The 23,224-nt window shown below is 36.6% G+C and overlaps 1 long non-coding RNA gene across 1 annotated transcript in view; it reads left to right on the top strand.

The window, feature by feature from the left end:
• LOC125934866 (uncharacterized) overlaps positions 1–23,224 on the top strand; it is a 266,270-nt gene that overhangs the window by 892 nt on the left and 242,154 nt on the right. The gene's annotated exons all lie outside the window — the stretch shown is intronic.

The following is a 23,224-nucleotide window of genomic DNA, read 5'->3' as shown; positions in this document are numbered from 1 at the left end:
CGTTATCGTTTCGAGGCGATTCTTAACTTGAGGCATTTCCAGAAAGAAAAGGAAGCTCAGCTCGGAAGTGAATACACAAAAGTAACTAACTGTAGAGCAGTGACTAACCGTGGAGCGCTCACCGGGAACTTTGGGCTTGGTTTAGGTTGTGAGGAATTCCTGTTTTCCTCCTCTCCTCCGCAAGCCTGGTTTCTCTTCTGTGAAATGTAGAGGAATATCGTGATTTTGCAACTTTCTTAGCAGCAGAATCTATTTTTAACCTAAATTCTATCCCCAGCCCCATGTAAAAGCAGCTAACAGCAACGAATGGTTTCTTCGAGCCCTTGTCTTTTATTTATGCTTGCGTATTTAAAATTTTATCTCTGGGGTTAAACACCATCCTTTGCTGAACCCTGAAAACATGACCAAAGAGCCGCGGAGCTTGCAGGGTTCTTTGGAAATGCTGTGAAGAAAGTTGGCAACCAGGGAGTTTTCAGGAAATTGTGATACCCGTGATCTTATCTGACCTTTGCAACTTTTCTTCTACATTTATTATTTCTGTTGTAAAAAATGGAGACAGGAAGGAACCACTTTTGAATCCTGTAGCGACAGTTTTTAAAGTCCTTCTTGAGCTTTAGCGATAGTAGGAGAAAACCAGAAGAGGCCAGAAAAATCAGGCAGTCCTTAAAGCAGTGCAGTTTCTACAAGGGCATTGCTGCCTTAGTAGCAGATCTGTGTTAGGGATGCTAATTTGGTAGCTCTTGGGATTCCTTATTCATTGAGCTGAACAAATGGTAAGCACCTACTATGCGGTGCTCTGTATTTTGAGGGTGTGACAGTGAGCAAAGCAGACAGTCGCTTCTCATGGAAATCGTAGTCTCCCTTGGGAGAGAGAGAGAGACAATAAAGACAAATAGATAAAACGTATAGCAAGCGAGTAGTGAGTGCAGAGGAAGGAGAATGGGATATGTGTGTGAGATGGAGGTGGCAAAATTTGTCATGGAAGGGCCCCACTGAGAAGGCGACATTTGAATGATGGAGTTCTATGTATATTTGGGGAAATACTGTTCTAGGGAGAAGAAAAGCAAAGACCGAAAGGTGAGAATATTCCTGACATGTTCATGGAATTAGATACAGCCCCGTGTGGCAAAAGCTGTTTGAAGGGATGGGAAGAATCAAAGGCAATTGTGTTGGAGAGTTTAGGGGTTGGAAGCGGTATAGACCAGAATGAACCCCCCCCCCCCCCATTGGCTCTTGGAAGGACTTTGGCTTTTAATTTGAGTGAGATGGTATATTGGTTTCAACTGGCATAACACAGTACCGTAGATTGGGTTGCTTAAATAACAGAAATTTATTTCCTTACAGTTCTGGCAGCTAGAAAGTCTAGGATCAGGGTGCCAGTATGGGCAGCTTCTGGAAAGGGCTTTCTTCCTGGCTTACAGACCTTACAGTCTTTTCACTGTGTCCTCACTTGGTGGATAGAGAACTCTGGTGTCTCTTCCTATAAGGGGACCATTTTCATCTAATCAGTGCTCCACCTTTATGACCTCATTTAATTTTAATCATTTCCAAAAGGCACTATCTCCAATACAGTTAGCTGAATTAGGGCTCTCACATATGGATTTGGGTGGGAAGGTCACTTTAGTTCCTAGCAGATGGCAAGTTATTGGAGTGTCTGAGTTGAGGAATGACATGATTTGACATATATTTAAGACATGAACCTAACTGCCTTGTAAATATACAAGAAGGTAAGTGGTGGGGCCAAAGAAAGAAACAAGGAGATGTTAAGAGGCAACTCAGCAATCCAAGAGGTGATGGTATGGCTTTGGCCATAATGGGTAGTAGTGAAAATGGGGGTGGGAGGGAAGTGGTTGAATTAGGGAAGCAATAGAATTTTTTGATAGATGTGGAGGGTGAAAGGGAATCCACCTTTGGGCCTGAGCAACTGAAAGAATCGCGTTACTATTTTCTGAGATGGAGGAGATGGTGAATAGAGCAGGGTTGGGTAGGAGGCATATCGGGAGCTCAGTCTGAGATATCCGTTGGAGGAAACAAACACATGTATAGCAATTAATAGTAGTCACTCATAGAAATGTGTAATTGCAAGCTGAGAAGTTCTAGGACAGAGAGGAACATAGTACAATGAGAATGCAAAATACGGGGGCCAGACTTAGTGAGGGAGGAAGTGACTTTTCAGCTGAGGTCTGAAGGGTGAGAACTTGCAGGAGTGGGGGGAGGGGTTCAAAAAAGAGTAATATTGTGGGCAAAAGCCCTCATGGACTGAACATGGCCTAAGGAGCTTGAGGCCAGTTTGGTTAAAGCATGGAGATTAAGAGACAAGAGTGGTAAGAGATGACTCTATTCTAAAAGCCCTATACAACCATTAAGGGGTTTCCAGGGAGGTAGAGGGGGACATGACCAGATTTAAATTTATTAAAAGTCTCTCTAGTGATTTTGTGGCAGGAGATTGTGGAGAGGGGCAAGAATAAGAAAGGATACAATTTCAGTAATCTAGGCAGAAAATGATAGCAGTACCACTAGCTAACGTTTATACAGAACTTGTCCTAGATTCTGTGCTTGACTCTGCATTCATAATCTTATTTAATTCTTACAACAACACTATGAAGAAAATCCTAGCATTGCCCCCATTTTACAGATGAAAAACTTGGTTAAGGGAAAAAAAGGTTAAGTAACTTGTCTGAGGTCACTCAGCCAAAATGCATATTTGAATTCGGAGAGATGTCTTCACTAATCAAGCTATGCTCGTTTGGATTGTGTGGGATGCACGGGAGATGACGAAGGTGAAAATTTGAGAGGTACTTAAGGGGGGTTAAGGAATGAAAGATAATAAAGTATGCATTTTCTAACTATGTACCTGGGGTTAGATGATGGTGACATGAGTGAGGAAATGAACATTCTAAAACTAGGTTTGGAGATGACTATGAGAAATTTGGTCTAGAGCATATTGTGGCTGAGATACTTTTGAAACATCCAAATGGAAAAGTATTTGGCTACATGGGTTTTGGGCTCATAGGAAAAGTTTGTATGACAGCGTACAGATGTGGGGATCTTCTGCAAGTAGACGCCATGGACACAAATAAGATCACTTAGGGAGATGGTGTAGAGAAGCACTGTACAACAAAACTTTCTGCAGTGATAGAAATGTTCTATATCACTGCTGCCCAGTATAGTAACCATGAGCCACTTGTGGCTCTTGAGCACTTGAAATGCCTAGTGCAACTGAGGAACTGAAAATTTAATTTTATTGAATTTCTTAAGTAGCCCCCTGAACTAGTAGCTACCATATTGAACAACATAGATATAATAGGGCTCAAAAGAAGGCCTAGAGTCCAGCCTTGTGTAATTCCAACATGTAAAGACTAGATAAAAAGGAGGAGTGGCCTGAAAGTTGAAAAGAAAACCAGATGAAGTCATTCTTAAAGTAAGATTAGCTGTATTAAACTGGGCGAAGAGATGGAGACAGATGAAAAGTAGTAATAGATTGAATTTAGTACCACGTATTAGCCAACATAATGGGAGGGTAATGGTGGGGAGCAAGGGTTCCAGGAAATATAATCAAACTGTGCATGTGAAACTTGTAGAAACACTATCAGGATACAACATTTGTTTATTAGATTTACCGTGTGTCAGTTTAGAGACTAACCGTCAGGAGAACAGACAAGTGCCATGAGGGAGTACTCCAATCGTTTTGCTCATTTTCCCCTTTCGTCAGAAAGTTAGCCTGTGGCATTGTATGTGCAATGTATTTGCTAGTGTGTAGTGAATGTACTTTGAATTTTAGGACGAGAAGAGACTTAGGTTATTATTCCAAGCCTCTCAGTTAACAAATGCAAAAAATCCTAAAAGGAGGCATAGATTATGTTAGACCTACAACTCTTCATACCTGCAGCTTTAGAATATGTGAGGTACAAAGACATGTGGAGCCTTTGAAATCAGCCTTTTTTCTTTTTTTTTTTTTACAATGGGTTTTACTTGAATATATTGTGTGTCCTCACATTCTACGCGGTTATTGCTTTTTCTTTTTTACTGGCTGTCATTCTGCATACAGATTAGGCCAGTGGTATTTCTCTTGACAAATAAAGTAATTATCCTATTATGGGGAAAAAAAAGTTACCCTAGAGAAGCTTGTTTATGCTGTAAATGTCATAATTTTGTTTTCTTACTCAAGTCCCAATCACATTCTTATTTAAAAATTTATATTTGTAAGTTATATCTTTCTAAAAAGAGAGCTCAAGGTTTTATTGAGTTTAAATCTTATCCCAGCTATAAGCCCATAACACATTTAAAATAAACCTGGTCAAAATCTTTTTTTCATTCCCCATTTCCGCCTATGAATACCTGTATTTGTCATAAAACTAATCAAGGAAATCCCTTTCACTCAAATTTTGTATTGAAAAAGTTATTTTTCTCTCTGTACTGATTTACTTTTAATACTTAAAACTCTGCAGGTGGTGAACATTTGCAAACTTTGAAGTTCAAAATTGTTACCAAATACTAATATATGAAGGAAATACTTTTACAGAATAGTGTAGTGGTTACAAGCATGCTCTTAGCCAAACTATTTGGATTTGACTCTTAGCTTCAAGCGCACCTCGTCGTGTGACTTGGGCTAGTGTGACCCCTGTGCCTCAGATTTCTCCTTTGTAAATAGGGATAATAATGGTAGCCATCTCCTAGACTTATGAGGATTACATTAATTGCTACCTGTATCGTGCTTAGAACAGTGCCAGACACATGGTAAGCCCTACTGTATACAAACATTAAATATTTCATTCAAAAATAAGAAACAGTAGTAAGTTGAAACTTTTAAATTGTATCTTTTTTTATGGATGTGTTCTGTTTATTTTTAAAATTTTGTTTTTGGGAGGCATTTAAGTGATTTTTAGTTTAGTTTCTTTTTTTTTTTTTTTTTTTTAATGTTTATTTATTTTTGAAGGAGAGAGAGAGACAGAGCTTGAGTGTGGCAGGGGCAGAGAGAGGGAGACAGAATCTGAAGCAGGCTCCAGGCTCTGAGCTGTCAGCACAGAGCCCAACCCGGGGTTCAAAATCACAAGCTGTGAGATCCTGACATGAGCTGAAGTCTTAAAGCTTAACTTCTTAACGCTTAACCGACTGAGCCACCCAGGCGCCCCCAGAGCTTGTATAGTTTTAAAGCATTTGTTAGTAACATTTTGCTGCCACTTATTTGAAAGATGGAATAACACCCTAGGCTGAGGATTTATCCTGTATTCACCTTAAGTCCATTTTTTCCTCCTACTGGGTGGGCCCTTTTAAACTGTTTGTTACTAAAACCATTGTATACTAAATATATTACTGAAGTATGCTATAGTGATGTTTTGTCTGTATTCACTGTGTTTACTATACTTTCAAAATAATAGAATTTAATAGCATTACACACCAACACTTAAAAAATACACACAGGGCAGGGGCAGGGGGCGTGCAGCCTGGATGGTTCAGTCGGTTGAGCGCCCAACTTCAGCTCAGGTCAAGGTCTCAAGATTTTTGAGTTCAAGCCCCACGTCAGGCTTGCTGCACAGAGCCTGTTTCACATCCTCTGCCTCCCTCTCTCTCCGCCCCTCCCCTGCGGTGCATGTGCCCATGCTCTTTCTCTCTTTCGCTCTCTCCCAAAAATAAATATTTTTTAAAAAAATACACACCTAGAGGTGCCTGGGTGGCTCAGTTATTGAGTGTCTGACTCTTGATTTTGGTTCAGGTCATGATCTTGTGGTCGTAGAATCAAGCCCCAGCTGGGGCTCCATCCTGAGCCTGGAGCCTGCTTAAGATTCTTTTTCTCCCTCTCCCTCTGCCCCTCCTTCCACCTCTCTTCCCATCTGTCTCTCAAAAAAACAAAAACAAAAACAACCTTGTTATTTAGTTTAATTGCTTCCCCCCCCATGGAGTCAAATATTATAATGTATCCCATAACTAAATTCCATATTCCCTTCATTTTTAATGAAAAATGTCTAATTTTTTATCTTCTATTATATTCATTAATGATTAATCCATTTCATTTTCAAAAAACTGTAAGAATAATTGAGATATGTTTTTATAATTGTTTAGGATGCCTGAAATCTAAGACCATAAACATGGAAGGGAACTCCGGGTGCTTGGATGGCTCAGTCACTTTAGTGTCCAACTCTTGATTTTAGCTCAGGCCATAATCTCACAGTGTGAGATTGAGCCCCACATCAGGTTCTGCCCTGGGTGTGGAGTCTCTCTCTCTCTCTCTCTCTCTCTCTCTCTCTCTCTATCTCTCTCCCTCCCCCCCCCTTTCTCTGCCCCTCCCCCACTCACAGTAAATAAATTATTAAAAATCTTAAAAACAGTCATGGAAGGGATCTTAAGGATTATGTAGCAAGCCCCTACTTTGAAAAATAGAATAGTTATTCTACCATTCACACACACACACACACACACACACACACACACACACAGAAAACACTTTTTTAAAAAAATGTTTAAGTAATCTTTATACCCAACATGGGGCTTGAACTGACAACCCTGAGATCAAGAGTCACATGCTCCACTGACTGAGTCAGCCAGACCCCCCCCCCCCAAAAAGCGCTTTTTTCTTTAGTAACATATTTTAACGATTCCAAGTTCTTACAGACATAATATTAGACATGTAATACACACTCAAATATATTATTTGAGAACAGGACATTCTTCCTAATGGCTAAACTAAATTCTTCTAATAATTCAGAGTTTTTGCCTCTTGTCCTATTCTTCAGGTGTTATGGTAACCCATGAAATGTAAGGTTACTTTTTGTTTTATTTTCTAAATGATTTCCTCTTACATGTCATTATAGAGCCCAATATTTGAGTACATAATTATTTTTATTACTTTTCTCTGGGCCCTTTTCAAGTAATTTAATCTTCCTTTAAATGTAGGCCAAAACTATTAGGTTCAATATTCCAGTTAAAAAAATAACAACTGATGATTGTAAAGGTAAAGACAGATTTTTATAGTTGAAGTAATTGTTTTTACTTGAAACTGGGCTTTCACGTCAGACTTCAGATCTGGCACCAAATGTCAACTCTTTTGATTGGTCAAAAAATGTTTTCAGTTTTTTAAGAAATTTGAACTGAAAGTATACTTCTATTTCCACCAATTTCCAAAGACATGAAATTTTAGAATGTAAATTAAAAGTTTCATATTTATGAGGTCCATTAATTAGACATTTTTCTAATTATAAAAGTAATATGTTTAATATAGAAGTCATAGGAAATATAAAAGAAATATACTTGTAATGCATCACCCTAATATAACATTTACCTTTTGGTCTTAAACAATTTTTATGTCTTTTGTAATTTTTAAAACTTACCAATTACGTGAACATCTTTCTGTATATATAAATATATTGCAACTGTATTATTCCTAATGGCTTCATAATATTTCTTCATTTGAATTTATCATAATTTACTGAATCTATCCTTTTTTTGGATGTTTATTTCCTTCCTTTATGAATATAACAAACAATACTGAATTGCTTTGTGCATATGTCTTTCTTCATAATTGATTATTATTTCCTTAGGATAAATTCCTAGAAGTGAAATTGCAAGGTATGTGTATTTTTAAAGCTTCTGGCATACAATCCAAGATTGATTTTCCAAAGCTTTTATCAGTGTATTTTTCTATCAGCATTCTACTTGAGTGCCTGTTTCCCTCCACCCTTACAAATTCTGAGAAGAATCTTCTTATCTTTGTCAATCTGATTAGCAAAAAATGGTTTAATTTTCAGATCATTGATTGCTGGTGAGGGTGAACTTGTTAAAGTTTATTAATCTTATATACATATATCTGAATTGCCTCTTGGTGTATATATAGTAGACTGTTGATGTATCCTGGAAGTCTGGCTTCCATCCTGCATTTTTGTGGTAATAGCATATAAATACATTTTTTTTTTTGCAGGGTATGGGAATGACTGCTCTGTGCAGTTTTGAAGGATATAATATTCAAGGACCTTGCCTACCCCAGCCAATTGTGAGCACATTAACAAATGTACCATCTGGCTCTCCCAAGAGTTTTGACTTTTGAATGATGCAAAGTCAGAAAATAAGTCCAGTTGCTAGGACTATTAGCTGCTCATGCCTCAGTGCCTCCCTCTGGAGAGAACTGCCTTGCCTGGGAGCAGTCCAAAGTCCAAGGCCGGACTAGCTAAAGGGACAGTACTAAGGCCACCATTCTATTTGGGACTCTAATGAGCACCCTGTAGGACTGGCTGAGGCTTCAGCTGCATCCTCACTGTGCGTCTGCTTCTCCCTCTGCCCAGTCCTGCCTTCCTCATTTGATTGAGGGTGTATCTCCTGAGAGCACTTCCCAGCCAACCTTCTCTATGCCATCTTCCATTTCTGCCTGTTTCCAGAGACCTGCCCATTCATTCCAGTGGCAGCATTCAGGGAAAACTGCATAGTAGTTCATGCTGCCAAAACCCTCCTAAACTATTTCTGTTGTCCTTTCTAAATCTGGTCCTTCCTTTTAGACTTCCCATAATTTACACATAATTCACTTTATGTTAACCATGGTTTGGTTCCTATGACTTGCAACCAAGAATCAGTATTTAGACAACGTTCTTTGCCATTTTACTGATGTGTTTTACTAATCGATTTTAAGAACTGTTTATATATCACGTGCATAAGCCTTAAACTAAATTGATTCTCTTTCATTTTTCAGTTGCATTATAATTTTGTTCATGTAGTGTTGACATTCAGTTATTTTAAAAATGTATTGCCATTAAGTATCTCAACCATTTTCTCTGTGATTTTTGCCTTTGATGTAATGTTTAGACAGGTCTTTGCCATCATGGGCTCATGTACATAAAATTAATATGTTTATATGTTTCAATTTATGGTTTTATTTTTAATCCCCTAACTCTTACAACATTTATTTGTGCTTTAGGATGAGGCAATGGTTTAACAATTTTCTACAAATAATTTACCTTGAGTACTTAGGCTCTTATGTGAGAATCAACTTTAACAGTATCCTCAAATTTCAATGTTTAAGTAAGATACATATCTTTTACTCAGACAACATTCCAGAAACGATATGTCTCAAGCTTGTCAGGCAGCTCTGCCATTCTTACCGGGAAGGAGGCTCTCATCTCTGGGGCAGAGGCACTTGCTTCACTTGTTGCTACTTTCCAGTCAGTGGAAAGGGGGAACTAGAGAGTGGAAAATAACCAACTTCTTAGCATCACGCATGTACACATGCACGCGCGCGCGCGCACACACACACAAACACACACACACACACATCCTGTTGACCAAGATGTAGGCACTTCACTATGCATAGCAGGTTGGGAAATACCTTTTACTCGGCATTCATGTGACCAGCCAAAACCTGTGGAGTTCTGGTATTTTCTATGAGGAGTCCTGCCAGTGGGTAGACACATGCATTTTAAAGGGCTATAAAACATCTTAATACTAGTATTAAAATGGTGGTTATATTGAATATGGAACCGAAGATGTACCTAGAAACATCAAGTGAAAATTAACACATAGCTAACATTTTGAAGGAGTTTTCCTCTTGCAAAATGGTGTATATGCGCGCACGTGTGCATGCCATAGCACTTCAGATCTTTTCTTCCTCCTCCTCCACCATCTCTACTACCACATACTTGAATATGATGTGTGAGTTGAAAAGAGATTTTTTTTTTAACCAGATGAGTTTAATTCTCTGGGCATATTTCATATAGTTCTTTTGTTCAGCTCTCAGATTCTTTCTGTGCAGTTTAGGTGAATATGAGCAATAATGAAGGATATATTATTATAATTTTTATAAAGTGTATTTACTTATTTTGAGAAAGAGCAGGGGAGGGGCAGAGAAAAGGGGGAGAGTGAGAATCCCAAGCCAGCTCCACACTGTAAGCGTGGAACCTGATACAGGGCTGGAACCTGTGAACTGTGAGATCATGACCTGAGCAGAAATCCAGAGTCAAACACGTTCAGCTGACTGAGCCACCCATGTCCTCTGGAAGTATACATTAGTATGAGTGTTTAAGTGGATTTGCAATTTATGAAGTAAATTCATCAGGAAATATAGTATCTTTTTTTTTTATGTCTATTTTTGAGACAGAGAGAGACAGAGCATGAAGGGGGGAGGGCCAGAGAGAGAGAGGGAGACACAGAATCTGAAGCAGGCTCCAGGCTCTGAGCTGTCAGCACAGAGCCTGATGCGGGGCTCGAACTCACGGACTGTGAGATCGTGACCTGAGCCGAAGTCTGACGCTTAACCGACTGAGCCACCCAGGCACCCCAGGAAATATAGTATCTTGAAAAGGAATGACCTATATCTGATTTAGGAATGAATATTAAAGATCTAATCATGAAGAAGGAATCAGAAATTCTATATTCTCATCTAAATGCAGAATCTATTCTTAGTACTGGTACTGATTTTTATTGTGATGGTTTGAACACACTTTCTTTTTTATTTATTTATTTATTTATTTATTTAATATATGAAATTTACTGTCAAATTGGTTTCCATACAACACCCAGTGCTCATCCCAAAAGGTGCCCTCCTCAATACCCATCACCCACCCTCCCCTCCCTCCCATCCCCCATCAACCCTCAGTTTGTTCTCAGTTTTTAACAGTCTCTTATGCTTTGTCTCTCTCTCCCACTCTAACCTCTTTTTTTTTTTTCCTTCCCCTCCCCCATGGGTTTCTGTTACGTTTCTCAGGATCCACATAAGAGTGAACACACTTTCATAGTCAGTTTCTCTGTACTTTATTTTGGGATTATAAATGCCTAAACCTTAGAATTCATTCTGCAAGCCTTTGACTCCTTGGCAACTAGCATAAGATATCCTTTGGAATCATTGTTGGTCTGTGTGAACCATAGTTTTGATGCAGAATAGTTTGGAACGCTTTGTGTTATTTTTGCAGTTTTTATTATGAAATATAACACATATATAGGGAAACGTTGAAGACATACATACGTTTTGATAAAAGTTACAAAGCAAGTATCTGTATAAGTCACCATCTAAGTCACAAAACATAACATTGCCCATTCCCCAGAAGCCCCCAAGTATGTCCCTTCCAGATCACAACCCTTTTGTCCTACTTCCACGTAGAGTGAGAGTCATTTCCTTGATTTTTTTTTGTATACATGTGCATCCCCAAACAATATAAATGGATTCATGCTGCAGGGGCTTTTTTGTGTCTTGCCTCATCTTAGCATCTGTTTGTGCAGTTGATTCATGTTGTTGTATGTGTTGTAGTGCATTTATTTTCACAACATTGTAGTATTACCCTGGATGGATATACCACAATTGATGGAGCCATTCTGCTGTTCATGAATATTTTGGTGGTTTCCAGGTTCATTTTTGGCATTTTTGCTGTTGTGAACATTGCTGCTGTGAACATTTTACTATACACGTCATGGTGAATATGTGTCTAAGTTTTTGTAGGGTCTATATTTAGGAGGATATTGCTGGTTCACAAGGTATGCTCTTTACCTTTGATAGATCACCATATATCTATAGAAGATAGAAACCATGAATGACAAAGTCTTGTCCAAGTGAAGCCGTTGTACCAAGAATGGCATTATTTTTAAGGTTCTTTACCATCTCTTCAGATATTTGCTGAAAGTTTCTTCAGTGAGGAAAACAAACTTTATGGTATTGTATTTTATTATAAAATAAAAGTTAAAATACCATTTAGAAAAAATGGAATTCACTTCTTTTCCTGTCATTTGTTTAAAAAGGTATCTTAATGTGAATGATATTTATTAACATATAATTAAAAATACATTATGTGTCACACATGGTATGTTATATTAACATAGTATTAATAATGTAATAATATTGCATTGGTTGGGTATATGGTGATTTATTTAACCAGGCAGACTGATTGACAGATATTTAGGGCATGTCCAAGTTTTTATTGTTACCAATGATGGATCTGTAAATACACTGAAATATATACCTCGTAATATTTGAGAGCTTATTCATTGGATAGATTTCTAGTTGTAGAATTTTGGTTCAGAGTGTGTAAGCATTTTAAATTTTCCTAGATACTGCAAATTGCCCTCCAAAAAGCTGTGTCAACTTACCTTTTAATCAATGCTTATTTGTCAGCTTTGTATATTATCAGAATAATGTTTATTTATTTTTGAGAGAGAGAGAGAGACACGGAGCGAGTTGGAGAGGGGCAGAGAGAGAGGGAGGCACAGAATCTGAAGCAGGCTCCATCCAGACCCTGAGCTGTCAGCACAGATCGAACCCATACCTCATAATATTTGAGAACTTATTCATTGGATATATTTTTAATTGTAGAATTTTGGTTCAGAATGTGTAAGCATTTTAAATTTTTCTAGATACTGCAAAATTGCCCTCCAGATAACTGTGTCAGTTTACCTTTTAATCAATGACTATTTGTCAGCATTGTATATTATCAGAATAATGTCTATTTTTGAGAGAGAGAGAGAGAGAGAGAGCAAGCTGGAGAGGGGCAGAGAGAGAGGGAGACACAGAATCTGCAGCAGGCTCCATCCAGGTTCTGAGCTGTCCGCACGGAGCGTGTCGTGGGGCTTGAACCCATGAACCATGAAATCATGACCTGAGCTGAAGTCAGATGCTTAACCGACTGAGCCACCCAGGTGCCCCAGACTACTTTGTTTGCTCTTCAGATAGTTGAAAATATAATTTTCTTGGGTTTGCATTTATTTAATTATGAGTGAAGTTGAACATGATTCCATTTGTTTGTCAACTGCATGTTAATATCCTTTGCCTATTTTTCTATTGGGCCAGTGCATATTTTCCTAGTGATTTGTAAAACTTTTTACAAATTAAAGATACTAACATTTTTGCCTATTATGTGTTGCAAATACTTTTACTATTTTGTGTTTAATTTTTACCCTTTGTTTCTATTTTTTTGTACATAAATTTTAATCTTCTTTATGATTTTCAGGTTGTACATGCAAATTGCTTAGAAGCCTATTTCATATGTTGTCATTTGCTTTGTAAATATATATAAACATACCTAAATTTAGCTCACATATAGCTCAGCCTTTTTTTTCTCTCTTTTGCAAAGACATGTTAAGTGTGAACTTCATCTAGGAACCACTGTAGATCATGAATATGATGAATGTAATCACTTTAAACAAAAATCTGTTTAACATTTAAATGACTACTCTTTCTTCCTTCACTAGTCCTAAAAGTCTATAGGTAGGCAAGGGTTATGAGTAAAGGACAATGTCTTACCAGACATGAAGTATGTACCCTAAGAAGTTAGAAAATACCTTCTCTCCAACCTTCCTTCAATTTACATGTCCTCACTTCATCTGAAACACTATCAAATGCTGTCAGAAGTTTAAGCATCTCTAATAACAATTTATTCATGGTTAAGCTTTGTCTTATAGTAAATGAAATGAAATTGACTTATATGGAGTTTATGTTTGCCTTAGAAAGCCTATAATAGATATTTTAATAGAATATTTAAAAGACAGTAGATGAAGACTCTCAATACACTTAAGGACAACCAAATGAGTTATTATTTGCGTACATAAAAACAATCCATATGAACCTAGCTCAGACTTAGTTCTAAGCTAAAATGACTTGTAGTTCAATCCAAATTAAGATAAGAGACTGGGGCGTCTGAGTGATTCAGTCGGTTATGCATCCAACTTCGACTCAGCTCATGATCTAACGCTTCATGAGTTCGAACCCCACATCAGGCTCTCTGCTGACATCTTGGAGCCTGGACCCTGCCTCAGATTCTGTGCCTCCCTCTTTCTCTCTGCCCCTCCCCCCCAACTGTTTCTCAAAATAAATAAGCTGTTAAAAAAAATATGTGACTGAACAAGACTAAATAGTGACACTTATAAGTAGTGGGTAGCAACCAACCATGCAAAACATTTTTAGTTTACATTCCTGTTTCATATATATTTTTAAGCTTCCTATAACTTACTGTGTAAAATTAGCTAGTGTAAAATCAAGTCTTATATTTGGCTTTTGTTCAGTAGGCTAGGAACTCAAAGCCACCAGATAGTTCCTCTTATTTGGAAACACATGATTCTGTATTGCCTCAAACTAATCTTACTTTCTCCAGAGTTCTTCAGCTCAGGCCTGTATAATGGAAGCCTCAGGCCAGTTTAGATTAGACCTCATACTTCTGGTTTTGGGGGTTAAGAAAGTTTCACGTCGGACTGAGGGAATTGTAACTGTCCCATAATCTGTCGTTTAAAGATGACCCAGTTTCTCTAAAAGATTCCCAATTTCACAAAGCTTATTGTTTTCAATAAAGCAGCTTGCTATGTATTTAACTGAATGTTATTTAGTTTATAGCCTTGTAAAACTTTATCTTACGATTTTTTTTTAAACTGCATCTTAATCTTAAATATGGTTGCATTTATAGTGCTGTGAGAAAACTACTTATTTGGCTCTACTTCAAGAAAGTAAATAAAACTATAATACAGATTAAATCATACATTAAAAGTGTCCTTAACATGTTTGAATTTCTTATCTAAAATGTATATTTCTCATTAATTCTCAGATAACTTAAAAACATTTTGGGCTGTAGTACTAAAAGTTGAACACTAAATTATGCCTCTACTAAATAAAATGTAGGAGTCAGTTAAGAAGGTAGTTAGAAGGTAAATATAGAGTAATTCATCAGTTCCCTGGACCCTGTCAGAAATAAACCTTTCTGAATATCAGAAATTTTAAGGTAGCCGAAAATAGTTTTTTAAATGTTAAGGTTTTAAACTGCTTTAAGAAATTTCTATGTATATGTTTCCTCTGGTTTTTAAGAGAATACTGAAAATACTTTAACAGTTTTTTTGGCTCAGGTCAACTTTTGGAATGATAAAGCTATACCATAACATGCTGAAGGTGGTAGCTGTAGATAACAAGTTTAGATTTATTGGAAGACCATTCTCCCTGGATCTCTTGTGTTCCTACATGTCTTGCAAGCAGAGACATTGACTGCCTTTGTTCCAGACTCTTTTTCTTGAATGCTTGTATAGCAACCAGCCTTTGAATATTGAAATAATGTCTCCTTGGGAGTAGAGCAGGTATGCTCAACTGCCCATTATAGAAGGTTCAGGTTCCTTAAGCTCAAGTTCCCTGAATTTCTCTCTTGTAACATAGCCACTGTGTGTGCAGGTTTTACCTGGCTATCTTCATGTTGCCCTGTGGGAATTGGGGCTTAGGGAACTGATGTAAATGCTGATTATCTCATGACTGCTATTACTGTGAAAAATAAAGTCTTTTGTTTCTGACCCTAGAGTCTCATGTCTTCTGCCACCATCCATGAAATGATACAAGCTAAATTGTTAGCTTGCAAATAGGGTAAAATTCTCAGAACCTTCACAACGTCTTGGCAAGATGATATAGAACAGAGATCAGCAAACTTTTTCTGTAAATAGATGGATAATGTATGTTACCTGTTACATGTGCTGCTTTGATTTTTTGTGGGTGTGTGCATGGCCCTTTAAAAATATAAAAACCATTCATAACTTGCAGGCCATACCAAAACACTCTTTGGCCTTGATCTCACTGAGGGTCTATATGTTGCTGATGTAGAGCCCTGATAGGCCCCTGGTATAGAACACAGGATTAAATGGCTATTCTGCTTTCCTACCAAGTCTCCCAGAAACTTTCTCAAAATTATTATGGGTTGCTCTTCACACATGCTTTTATAATAGTTGATAAGAAAATGAAGCTTGAGCTGCATATCTGCTGGGAAATAAAATATGCAAAATTAATTAGATAATAAAAAGAAAAAGGAAGGTCTTCCTAAGTAGTTTTTCTGGAACATTTTCATCCTTAATCTCACTCTTGGAAATCAGAGTAAGAAATCTTGGTCTGTGAGCCAAATAGCTCTGATTTATTTGATGCTAACAGTAGGTGACAGGCAACTTGTCCCTTCTATAACACACTGCTCACAGTAAAAAATTTACATTGAATTTTTGGGAGGGTTTACTCTAAAAATGGATAATTTATTCCTCTGAATGCAGTCAAACTTTTACCCATGAGGTTCTTTGTTAAGTTTTGTGTGAATGGAATTTCTCAAAGAGTATGAAACATTGGGTCTAAATTGGTCATCTAAATATTGATATGTTGGAGAATTTTAATCAACCTTCCTTCTAGGACAACTTAAAAAGCTATTTAAGAAAAAAACACGTGGGTATCTCAAAGTTAACAACATAATGATGAATTATCAAGCTAGGATCTGGAGGGATGAGAACTAAGGAAATGGCCAGGCACTGGGGCTGCTTTTCTGCTAGGAACAGAAATGAAGTGGCTGGCTCATGGTTTTGCAGCCTAGAGTAAGCCCTTAAATGCATAGAGATGAGTATCCAAGTCTCCCACCAAACAGAGGTGGTGGTAAACTATTTGTTCATTATCAAGTTGGGAACCAAGTATTATCGCTTAGAAGAAAAAGAGAGCCAGAAAGGAGACAAGTGTTTTCAGGGACTACCACCAGCTTGAAATCCTCTGTCTGTGATTGTTTTGAGGTGATCCTGGATTGCCAGTATTCCCAGGATTATTTCTACAAACAATTTTGTGTGAGGAAGCAAGACAACAGGGATAAAAAATAGATGTATTGTAAAAAAGCAATAGAAACAGTAGAAGAGTTACACAGGAACTTGTACACATTGAAGTTATCAGACACATGCTGTATTTATCTGATTATACTTACTACTTTTCATGAGAGTAAAAGATTAAAAATTTAAAAATTAAGAAGAAACAACTAGAAATTCTAGAATTGAAAACAACTGAAATTAAGAACTGAATAGACAGACACATCATGTAGAGATTTTGTGAAGTGGAATATAGGTCACAAACTGCAGAATGAAGCATGGAAAACTTAGAAACAGTTGAAATGAAAATTAGTAAAATTAAAGTATCCAAAATAAAGTTTAGAGAGAGAAAAGGATGGGAAATAGTATCTCATTCTAGTGAGAATGTCTCAGATTCTTAGTCCCAGAAGGCAAGGAAAGGAAGAGAGGAACAAAAGCCATATTTGAAGAGATAACGACCAAGAACTTTTCAAAGCTAATAAAGACATGATGCTCTAGTTTCAAGGTGCTTAGGAACTGTAGGCAAGAAGAACAAAAATAGAACTACATCAAAGCAAAAGAAAAAAAAAAAAAGCTCAAAAACAAGAACATTTTTGAGCAGCTGGGGGGGAGGGCGAGGTGAGGAGGGGCGGGAAGTATTGCATTAAAGAGCAACAAGCGGTTTGAGAGCTGACTTTTTGTTTTTCATTGTGATAAAATACATATAACATACAATTTACCATTTTTACTTTTTCAGTCTACAATGCAGTGGTGTTAATGACATTCAGAATGGTGTGCAACCATTACTGCTTTCCATTTGCAGACCTTTTTATCATTTCAAACCAAAGCTATGTACCGGTTAAAAAATTACTCTCCATTCTCTTCTCCCCCCACTCTGACCCTGCTAATGTCTATTGTACTTTCTGTCTTTATAAATTGGCTTGTTATAAACATTCCATTTGAATGGAATCATACCATATTTGTTCTTCTCTGACAGGCTTATTGTACTTAGCACATTTTCAGGGTTTATCCAGGATGCAGCATATATCGGAACATCATTAATTTTCATGAGTGAATAATATTTCATTGTATGTATATACCACATTTGTTTATTCATCTATTGTTTGATACGCACATAGGTTGTTTGTATCTTTTGCTATTATGCATGATGCTACTCTAAACAGTGATGTGCAAGTATCTGAGTACTTGTTTTCAGTTCTGTTGGGTGTATACCTAGGAGTGTAATTGTTGGGTCAAATGGTAATTCTATGTTTATTTTTTTTTTGGAACAAGCATTCAACTGCTTTCCAAGAGTTGGCATTTTAATAAAAATAAATAAGCTACGAAATAACAGAATACCATTTTCAAAGTGTTCATGGAAAATTACTGCCAAATTAGAATTATATATCCAATGAAAACATCCTTTCAAAATGACATTTTCATACAAACAAAAATTAAGAGAATTCACTATCAGACTTGATTTAAAGGAAATACTAAAGAGAGTTCCTTAGATACATATAAAATGATTTCAGAAGGTTGAAAATGCAGGAAGGAAAGAAAGACAATGAAAGTGGCAAATATGGGGGAAGGGAATATAAAAATACTGGTAGTATAAAGCAATAATAATAATAATGATAATAATAAAGTCTTAGGGGGAAATATAGAGACAATTAAAATACCTACAAGAATGGGATATAAGTCAGGTGTTAAGTGAGTTTTCTAAGGACTTTGCCTTGTCTGTGAAGAGGGTGAATCTATTAAATAACAGTAGACTTTGATAATTCAATCTTATGAGTTCCAGTCATTAGGAATATTCTTACAAAAATAGTCAAAGACTATATAACCTTCAGGGTAATACAGAGGGAAAAATGAAATAAAAAACCCAAATGAAGGCTGAAAGGAGATACAAGATAAATAGAAACACTACCTAAAATAATTTTAAACATAAATATACCGTTAGCTGCATTAAATGTAGAAGAGATAAGTGCTTCATTAAAAGACAAACTCAATGTTGTACTGTTTACAAGCATGGTATTTAAAAATGTGAGGATGCAAAAAAACTAAAAGGATAGAAAAAATGCAAACACTGACCAAAGGGTGCTGAGGTAATGATATAAATATCAGAGAAAGTACACTTCAAGGTAAAAGGTATTATTAGAAACAACATGTATGCTTCATTATAATAAACATTTTAATCCATCATGAAGATATAAAAATATTTATGTGTAATTATATAGCATCAAAATATATAAAGCATAAATTGATGTTAACTAAAGAACTAAGATTCAAAAACACACCTCTCTTGGTAACAGAACAAGCAAATTTAAAAAGTGTGTAATGTGTGCTCGGCAGAAGTGTAGAAGATGTGAACAAGATTAGCCAACTTGACCCTAGATCACTACATTGACAGGAAAATTCTAGGGCCAGGCTTCTACCAAAGTAGAATATGCCAATGTAATATGCCAATATTACACAAGATCATTCAGAGAAGACAAAAAGAGTAAACATCAACTTGTTTTCTGAAGCCAGACCAATCTTGGTACTCGCACCTTACAAGCAGATAATAAGATAGGAAATTAAAAATCCTATCTCACACATAGATAATATATCAATATTAATGCAAAATTTTATGCATGATGACCACATTGTGTTCATTTCATGAGTTAAATCCTGAATTAATATTAGAAATGTAATATAAATAACCAGATTAACAGAATAAAGAATAGTTAATTGTATCATAATCTCAATAGATGCAGAAAAGTTCAACGGCTATTTGTGAATAAAACATTTTGTAAACTAAAAGTAGAAGGAACTTCTTTCATCTGATAAAACATTTGTAAAAAACTTACATTAAGCATTATATTTATACTTAAAATATGGAATGCTTCCCTTTTGAGATAGGAAACAAGAATATCACATACTTTTATTATATTGAATTGAATGTTATTATGCTGAACACTTTTATTCAACATTGTATAGGAATTCTAGCCAGCAAAACAATAAGGAAAATGAATGAATGAAGGAATACTTGAAAGGAAGAACTAAAACTGTCATTGTTCATAGTCCGAATGCATGTGATTGTAGAGAAAATCCAAGAGGATCTACAGTTACAGTACTGGAAATAAAAGGTGAGCTTGGCAAGTTTGCTAGATATACACTCAATATGCAAAAGTCAACCGCATTTCTATATACTGGCAAAAAATCAGAAAAAAATATTTTTTTAAATGTTACTACTTAAAACAGCATTAAAAAGAACCATGGATTAGATCTAACTAAAGATGTGCAAGCATACCATGCAGGAAACTTACCACATTTTATTAGAGACCTTAAAGAAGTCCTAAAGAAACAAGGCTATGTTTTGCCCATAAATTGGAAGACTACCATGTTATGAAGAAGATAATTATTCTTTAATTGGTCTATTGGTTCAGTATAATTCCAGTCTGAATCCTAAGCAGCTTTGTTACATGGGATACTTAAGTGGGGATCAGCACAAGTGACGCGGTGATTCTAAAATAACATATGGAAGTGCAAAAGGTTAAGAATAGCCAAAATACACATAAAGAACAAGGTGGAAGAACCTATCTGAATAGATATTTTGACTTATTAGGCAGTTATTGTAATTAATCCTATGATGTATTGACACAAAATAGACTTATAAAATAGAAAAACAAAACAAAAAAACAAAACAAAACAAAAACAAAAACAAAAAACATGTCCCTGCACTATAGTGGAGGAAGGATCATCTCATTATATGGTACTTCACAAGTCAATTTCCACATGGAAAAGATAAATGATCCTTTCCTAACATTTTACACAGAAATCAACTCAGATGGATTTTAGAGCCGTAACAATTCTTGCAGAAGATCACAAAGGAGAATATTTTTTTGAACTTACGGTAGGGAATGACTTTTTTCACATGACACAAAGAACGCTAATTGTAAAGTCAAATTAAGTCAAAATTAAGAGCTTCTGGTCATCAAAACACACCATTAAAAGAGTGAAAAGTCAAGACAAACTGGGAGAACATATTTGCAACGCTTTTATTCAGGTACACAGAGAATCTCCCTTCAAATCACTATGAAAATGCCAAAACAACAAAATAGAAAATTAGGCAAAAGGCTTGAACAAAGAGGTATCCAATGGCCAGTCAACTACCAAGAAATAGTTAATTTCATTAGTCATTGTGTTAATGTTCATTAAAATCAAAGTGAAATTCCTACTCACCTACCTAGATAGGCACACTTAAGGCAGCTAATGTCAGCACCTGGGTGGCTTAGTCGCTTAAGCATCTGACTTTGACTCAGGCTGTGACCTCACAGTTCGTGAGTTTGAGTCCCATGTTGGGCTTTGTACTGATAGCTTGGAGCCTGGAACCTGCTTCCGATTCTGGGTCTCCCTCTATCTCTCTGCCCTTCTTCCGCTCGTGAACTCTTTCTTTCTCTCTCTCTCTTTCTCAAAAATAAACATTAAGAAGGCAGCTGTCAAGTCTTAATGAGGATATAGAGCAAAAGGAACTCCTTTCCATTGCTAGAAGGAATCTAGATTATTATACCCACTTTGGAAACCAGGTTGACAGTATTTTTCCAAGTTGACCATGATTATATTTGATACTCTGTGATTCTCCTGCTAGGTATGTGCCCAACAGACATGCTTGCCCAAGTGTATGAAGAGATATGTACAAGCATGTCCACAGCAGCATTATTCACAGTAGCCAAAAAGTGGAAACAATTCACATGTTTATCAATAGACTGAATAAATAACTTGTTACATATTCATAGAATAAGATATTATACAACAATGAAAATGAATTAGCTACAGCTATATGCAAGAACATTGATGGATCTCACAAATGTAATGTTGAAAGAAGTCAAACACAAACACTTTGTAGTTCCCATCATATAAAAAATCAAAAACAGGCAAAATTTTGTGTTTTAGACATCTACACTGAGGTGGTAAGCCTATAAGGAAATGTAAGGAACTGATTACCACAAAAGTCAGAGAACACTGGTTACCTTCAATGGGTGTATAAGAATTAATGATGAGACGATAGTACAAAAGAGCATCTTGGTTGCTAGTAAAATTCTATTTCTTGAATTGGGAGGTGGTTACACACAGTGTTTTGTATACTTTTCTGTATATGTTATATTTCACACACACACAAAGATTTTAAACCCATGGTTAGAAGAACAGGAGTTGGGAAGGGGTGAGCTCTTCTATAACTTCAAAAATTGGTTCTGGTGTTATAAATATGTTAAATGATTATTATACTTTTCAGGATGCTTTTGGTTACAAGCAATAGAAAACCAAAGCATAAGAGACAAAAAATGAGAACAAACTGAGGGTTGATGGGGGGTGGGAGGGAGGGGAGGGTGGGTGATGGGTATTGAGAAGGGCACCTTTTGGGATGAGCACTGGGTGTTGTATGGAAACCAATCTGACAATAAATTCCATATTTAAAAAAAAGAAAACCAACTAAAAATGGAATTAAATAGCCTAAGCTAGTACTATAGAACTTCTAGTAGACACTAGTGATAGAGCCAGGGGCTCAATGTCAGTCATCTGTCACCAGCCAACACATATCATAAATAAATATTTATTGAATGAAAATCTGAACTGTTTCTCAATCTTTAGATTCTCTTTCTCTTTGTATGTTAAGTTAGAATCAATTCTCTCCTATTAGTGAAAAATTTCTCCATGTGGTAGTAAAGATACCATAAGTCATTCCTGACATTGTCCTTACAGCTTACAGTCAGAAAAGAGGACTTCCTTCTGAAAGGATGGAGTATGCCACCCTAAAATATGCCAATCTGGCATATGGATTATTTTAAGCTGAAAGCAATGGAGATAAGTCAGACAAAGAAGAACTCTCTGGTTTCCCCCTCTCTACTTGGGAAGGGCAGAACAATTCTTAGTCACCGGAGATAATTCTAGACTGTTACCTGCCCAGAGATGGCAACAGAAGAATCTATATAACAAACCTTACTAACTAGCCTTTATCTTCTTAGTTTCCCTGATGTGTTTACCTTCCCACAGTTTGCGACCCTTGCCAGCCTAAAACCCTTTTCCTTTGTCTTGTCACTTCTCTAGAAATTTAGTTTTCTTTTGTTAAGACGCAGTATAAGCCCAGTTTCTACCCACTCGTTTGAGTTATTCACCACTGAGCTGTGTGCAACACATACATTAATGAACTTCTGGATTTTTTTTCTTGTTACCCTGTCTCTTGTCAGTCTAATTTGTAAGACCCCGGCTATTGAACCTAAGACAGGTACCGGAAAAACACTTTTTTATCCATTCCCATTGACTGGTGGAAACTTCTCAAGGAGGGCTCCCCTATGCTCTGGATTACTCTGAACTGAGTCATGTGTACACCGCTAGATCTGGCTCTGGGTGGGTAGGGGTAGAGTCAGCCTTCCAGGACCCTAAGAGATGGATGAACAACTGCGTCATGAAATCCTTTTCATTTTGACCATCTTGGTCTGTAACAGTGCTGTTGAACTCAGGCTGCTGGCTAGAATCACCTGGTAAGCTTTCTCAAAACACTGACATAGAGATTCTACTGTAGACCAATTAAACCAGAATTTTTTGGATGTGTGTGCAGGAAGGGGTAAGACATTGATATAATTTTCTAAGCTTTCCAGATGATTTTAATGTAGTACTTCATGCCGTGAAACATGGAATTATTGTATGAATCACTGAGGTAATATTTAAGGCAAGAAAA

This window comes from Panthera uncia, assembly GCF_023721935.1.
Source record: "Panthera uncia isolate 11264 chromosome A1 unlocalized genomic scaffold, Puncia_PCG_1.0 HiC_scaffold_17, whole genome shotgun sequence".
Taxonomy (NCBI): domain Eukaryota; kingdom Metazoa; phylum Chordata; class Mammalia; order Carnivora; family Felidae; genus Panthera; species Panthera uncia.
Note: the sequence above shows the minus strand (reverse complement) of the source record. Positions and strands in the feature narration are given on the sequence as shown.